Genomic DNA, 6601 nt, shown 5'->3' on the forward strand with positions numbered 1-6601 from the left:
TTGCTGGTGTTGGTGTTGTTGTCGTTGTTGGACATTTCTTCCATAGTCTTTTTATATAATTGTGAAGACGTAATTTTGGAGGGAAGAGCAGGCTCAATCTCTTGAAGGAGATTATCGTCACAACTCTCCCCCGAAGCCTGCGGTTCTGGAAGAAGTACGTCGTTATGTGGTGGAGTAATGGATGGAGTCGCTTCTACTTCATAAACTCTGGAGAGGGCATCGGCTATGGTGTTGTCAGAACCCTTGATATAGCGGATCTCCAGGTTGAAGTCTTGTAAATACAGAGCCCATCGTAGAAGACGCTGGTTGGTGAATTGGGCTTGATGTAGGAAGCGGAGAGGGTTGTGGTCTGAGAAGATGGTGGTAGACCTGGCGCCTTGTAGGTACGGAGCGAAGTGTTGGAGGTTCAGGACGATGGATAGTAGCTCCTTTTCAATAGTGCTGTAGTTCCTCTGGTGTGGTTTCAGTTTGTAGCTGTAGTAGCTGACAGGTAGAACCTCCTCGCCTCGTAGTTGCATCAGGACACCACCAACGCCGGTACCACTGGCGTCGACATGAAGGACGAAAGGCTTGGTGATATCTGGAGAGGCGAGAATGGGGTTAGAACAGAGGAGGAATTTGAGTTGTTCGAAAGCAACGGTTTGCTGCATGGTCCAATTATACCGTTGCTTGGGACTGGTTAATAGAATTAGAGGTGTGGCGACTGTACTGAAATTCCTCACAAACCTACGGTAGTAAGAGGCAAGACCAAGGAAGCGCAGGAGCTGCTTCCTGGTGGTAGGCTGTGGATACTGTAGGATAGCTTGAGTGTGTGAGTCTAACGGAGCTATGCTGCCACTCCCAATAACATGACCCAGATAACGCACTTTACCTTTCGCGAAAGTGGACTTGCCCAGGTTGATGGTGAGGCCGGCTGTCAGGAGCTTGGAGAACAGACGTCGCAGCTGGAGCAGATGTTCACTCCAGGAGTTGGAGGCTACGACGATATCGTCCAGGTAGGCGTATGTGTTATCCAAGCCCTGGATGACACGGTTGACAGCTCTTTGAAAGGTGGCCGGGGCATTACATAGTCCGAAAGGAAGGCGTTCATATCTGAAAAGTCCAAAAGGAGTGATGAAGGCAGATATCTCTTTAGCGCGCTCCGTTAGACACACTTGATAGTACCCCTTAAGCAAGTCCACTTGGGACAAGTACTGGGCACTACCAATGGCATCAAGGATGTCATCTATCCTTGGCAAGGGGTAAGCATCCTTGACAGTGACAGAGTTCAGTTTTCGATAGTCGGTGCACAACCGCACCTTACCTTGGGGTTTGGGCACCAAGATACAAGGTGAGGCCCAGGGGGACTCACAAGGTGTAGCCAGTCCATGGTCCAAGAGGTACTGCACCTCAGCACGCATGACTTCCTTCTTGCTCGGGCTGATTCGGTAGAAGGGTTGACGAATCGGCCGGGTGTCGGGGAGCAGTTGGATGTCGTGCTGGGTAACATTACACTCTTGGGGATCATCTCTGAACAACTCTTGATGTTCTCTGAAGATCTTGACGAGAGGTGCACTATGATTATCCTGAAAGTATTTGGGAAGATCATTAAGGATTTCGGAATTAGAAAGCGCTGACTCCTTGTCAGTGCTTTCGGGAGGAGAAGCTGGGAAGGTCTCACTGTGGATGTAGGGTTCTGTGAATGTGGAATAGTTAATCAAGACAGTGGGAGGAGTACCATTATATTGCTTCAGGAGGTTGACGTGGCACAGCTGGGTCTTCCGCCGCCTATCTGGAGTCTCTATCACATAATTATTATTATTCCTGCACTCTTTGACGCAGTAGGGTCCTGAAAATCTGTTTTGTAAAGGTGAACCTGGGATAGGGAAATAAGCAAGGACGAAGTCTCCCGGCTTGAATTTTCTTACTTTGCTGGTCTGGTCGTAATGAGTCTTCATTCTCACCTGGGCTTTCAATAGATTATCATGGGCAAAGCGGTGGACTCTCTCTAGAATGTGCTGAAGGTTTTGAAGAAACTGGGGCACATTCTGATGCTCACTGAAGGTGGCATCTCTGAGAGAGTCTTTGAAAGCCTTAAGGGGAGTACGGCACTTACGGCCGTAGAGCATCTCATAAGGAGATACTCCTAGGGACTCATTGGGGAGACTTCTGAAAATACACATTATTAGGTCAATCTGCTTATCCCAATCCTTTGAGGTTTCACTACAAAACTTTTTCAAGAGTGCTTTGATGGTCTGATGACTACGTTCAAGAGAACCCTGTGAAGCAGGATGATAGGGGCTGGACAATACCTGTTTGATGTTGAACTCCTCCAGTGTTCTTTTGAAGAGATCACTGGTGAAGTTGGTGCCACAGTCACTTTGAATCTCCCTGGGAAATCCGTATTGAGTGAAGATCTTCAGTAGATGTTTGATAACCGTAGCAGCCGTGATGTTCTTCACTGGAACTGCTATGGGAAATCTGGTGGTAGGACACAGGATGGTTAGGATGTAGGCGTTACCTGAACTGGTCCGAGGTAAAGGACCAACACAGTCTATTATGAGTCTGTGGAAAGGTTCCGCAGGCACCTGTATGGGAATCAGTGGTGCTCTGGGAATGGAGACGTTCGGTTTGCCTGCCATCTGACATGTATGACACTGTTTTACGTACTGTTTGACGTTATTTACCATACCTGGCCAGTAGTAGTCTTGACGAATCCCATGGTAAGTCTTGTTGAAGCCGTAGTGGGAGAATGATCCATGGGCCAGGTGTAGAATAGTGGGCCGCAGGCTGGTGGGAATCACAAGTTGTTCGGTGTTGGCCCAATCGTCCTCCTCCTTCAGTTTACTGGGTCTATATCTGCGGTAGAGCAAGTCGTTCTCTAGGAAGAACCCAGGAATACTGTCGGGTTGAGTCTCAGCCTGGAAAAACAATGGTGTTAAAGTAAGATCTTCCCTCTGCAACTTACGGAACTCCAACTTGGTCAGATGCGGGGGTAGTTTCTGAGGGTCTTGAGGGACAGCGGTAGCAGTAGAGTCAGCTGGCTGTGGACGTGCGGCTTGTGCACGGGTGGTCACGAGAACCGGAGGAGAAACTTCACTCTCTTGAACCTCTGCTGGAACATACTCAAGAATAGGGTTACTTGGCACAGAGTTACACACCTGGGGTTTGTCCATGACGATCAGGTTGGTTGGTTGCAGGTCTTCTGCCAAGTCGTTGCCTAGGAGAAGTTGCACTCCAGGCATGGGAAAAGGCTTTTCCCTGACGGCGACTTGGACTTCCCCGTTCACGTAGGGACAATCCAGGTGGACTCTGGCGAGAGGGTATGGAGTAGTAGCAGTGAGGTCAGTGATGAAGACCGTTTCCCCGGTGTAGACTATGTTGGGCACAGCCGACTTCAAGATGATCGATTGTAGAGCCGCTGTGTCCCTCAAGATCTTCAATTTGAAACGTCCCTCCGGATTTGAACCGTTGGCAGAGACAGTTCCAGTATACAGGTGGTTACTGAAAAGAGAAAGATCATTAACATCAACACCAACATTCATCACAGGCTTACCGGACTTAGGAGGAGTTGGTTTGGGTCGTTGTTGGTCAGTGGTTCCCTTGTATTGAGACTTACCACACTTGTCTATGGTATGTCCATAGAGTCTACAATACTTGCAGTACAGTTGTGAACCAGCTTGATCGGGGCTCACCTTCTCGTAACTGTACCACGACTTCTTACTGGAGGATGGTTCAGGTGTCAGCCGGTGGATGAGGCTGTAAGTGTCAGCCGACTTAGCACACTTCAGGTAGTCGGTTTCTTCTTTATCTGCTAAGTAGAGGCGGACAGGAGGCGGCACACGTCTCAAGAATTCTTCAACAAGCATCAGGTTGACGAGTTCTGTAAAAGTAGAGACATGTGCTGCTTCCAGCCATTTCATGAAATACCTCCGTTTCGTGTTAGCAAACTCAAGGAAGGTAGTGGTACTTGCCTTCAGGTGGTCACGAAATTTCCTTCTATAACTTTCAGTAGAGAGGAGGTAGGCGTCCAACACTGCTTGTTTCAGAGTGTAGTAGTCATTCTCAGACGCCAAAGTACTGAGTGTGACTGCAGCTCTACCTGTAAGATGGACTCTGAGAAGTGTGGCCCATTGGTCGACAGGCCAACTGAGTTGATTAGCAAGGGTTTCAAAGGTGGTAAAGAACACATCAACTTCTGCTTCTACAAAGGATGGCATTAACTTACTTGCATGTGATATATTAAAACTGACGGGAAGATTGGCAGTAGCTTGCTGGCGTTGAGCGAGGTGTGAAGTTTCCAACGTGTATTCCCGTTGACGACACTCTAGAGCCAGAGTCGCTTGTTGCTTGTCATGTTCGCGTTGCATCTCCAACTCGCGTCGTTTGGTTTCAAGCTGTACTCGTTCCCGCTCCTGGAGTAGTGCAACCTCACGTTCCTGGAGGGCGAGTCCACGTTCGTGTTCTTCTCTCCTCAAGGCAGCTTCACGTTCTCTGAGGGTGATTTCTTCCCTTCGTATGTCAGCTGCTTCCCTTTGCTGTTCGCGGGCTTCCCTTTGCTGCTCACGTTCAATCTTGGCCAGCTCTAGTTTGAGTTTCAGCGTTGCCAAATCAGTTTTATCTGCAATATAGTAAGTTTCATGAGTTTCAGAGTCTATCTTACCTTGCTCTAAATAGTAATCCAGCAACAGGTTGTGTAGGTCATTTTTGTTGGCTTGGTAGGGAACTTCTAGTTGATACTCATGTGCAAGAGTTTGTAGTTCAGTCCTCTTGGCACGACTTAAAGTCCCTATTTCACCTGCTGGATTTGCACGGAAAGTTTGGAGACGAAACATGGTGAAATTAGCAAATAAAGGTACACGAATGTTCAATAATGAAATGTCAGAAACAGGACAACGTGGCAACTGGTACCTATCCTGTGTGATCTTTAACAATTAACGTTAAGTGAAAGATATTAAATGATTAAATTAAATCAAGGGCGCAGGAAATCTTGTACCCGGTACTCATGTAAGAGAATAAGGGCAAGAAAATCCTACTAACAAATGAAACAAAGTTTCGAAAACAAATGAAACAGTTAAATGCTTCAAAAGTAAAATTGGTAGTCCAAGGATGTAGGCATACCTTGCCAAGTCTCTATAGGACATAAAGCAAGTTTTTCCTACTGAATTTAATATGATACTTACAGAATTAGCGAACTTTTGTGCTCTGAAAAAATAAGCTAATTCCCTACCGTTGTATGTATCATCATCTCTGACTGACGTGTAGGGGTGCGAGGTGTCAACTGGTGACGAGAACTGCTGCTGAGGTCCCAATTCAGCAACTAAAGTTCGAGCTAGAGGAACTATGGCCCTCTTTATCCTCCTACAGTCAGATTGCAGAAGATTGGGTACTCTTGACCCGGGGCAGACCACAGTACCAGGGTACCAATATGATGATCTGTCAGAATGAGAAATATTCAAGGGACATAGATGGTAAATACGAGTAATAACAAGGAGGGAGAGATGACCAATTAAGAGTATGACTGCGGCCTACAGTCACCACGTAATCCAAAGTTGTCTCACCTTCACTATATGTTACTCTCGTAATGCACAATACACCGCACCTTATAAAAAATGAAATTGAATGAAAAATAGTAAAGCTACGTTAACAAAGTTAAATACGCTTACCATAAATTACCACTTGGCACCAGTACCTGAGTGAGGATCCCGGACAGGCCCCCATAAAACTTGTGACGGTAACGCGTTGGTGTTCGGCTGTTTAAGGCTAGGGGTATGGCCTCGTCACATAGTTATAAAAAAAAATAGAAAAACTGGAACTTCGTCTGTGGTAAGGTAAGGAGAAGACACACAAAACACAAGTAAACTTTAACAATGAAATTTTAATTACGTTAAATAAATCAAAACATGAAAATAATGCACAAACAAATATGTATAATAAAATCAATCAATCAAAATAATAAGAATACTTAAATGACAAAATGAAAAGTTACGTTAAGGCAAAATAACAAGAAGTGCAATACAACAGTAAGTGGGAGGTGCTGGAATATTGGCTTAAAGCCACCACCTCTCTCAGTACACTCTAGAGTCTAGCTGGGAGGTGTGCTGGCTACGAAAGCACGGAACATTCTGAAGACTGATGTTGGGGCGACCCCAGACATCGGGTAGTATTGGGGGGCGAGTGCAGGTGCAGCCAGACCGGCGACCAATCAGCGGAGCCGTAGCGATCAACGGGTAGTTTGGTGATTTGGGTCCGAACAGGTGGCGGGCTGCATACGTTTCTGCTCACCCTTGCAAGCCTTGCTGGTGTTGGTGTTGTTGTCGTTGTTGGACATTTCTTCCATAGTCTTTTTATATAATTGTGAAGACGTAATTTTGGAGGGAAGAGCAGGCTCAATCTCTTGAAGGAGATTATCGTCACAATATATACAAGAGTTGTTACATTCTTGTACATCCACTAGTACGCACAGCGTTTCGGGCAAGTCCTTAATCTTATGTTCCCTAGAATACGACCCCCACGAAGAATCGTTTAACAACCAGGTACCCATTTTACTATTGGGTTAAACAGAGGCTACAGTTAAGTCAGTAAGCTATTGTGGTGACCTTAATAACCCTCCCGCGGCTGA

The sequence above is a fragment of the Procambarus clarkii genome, chromosome 45 (assembly GCF_040958095.1).
Source record: "Procambarus clarkii isolate CNS0578487 chromosome 45, FALCON_Pclarkii_2.0, whole genome shotgun sequence".
In the NCBI taxonomy this organism is placed as follows: domain Eukaryota; kingdom Metazoa; phylum Arthropoda; class Malacostraca; order Decapoda; family Cambaridae; genus Procambarus; species Procambarus clarkii.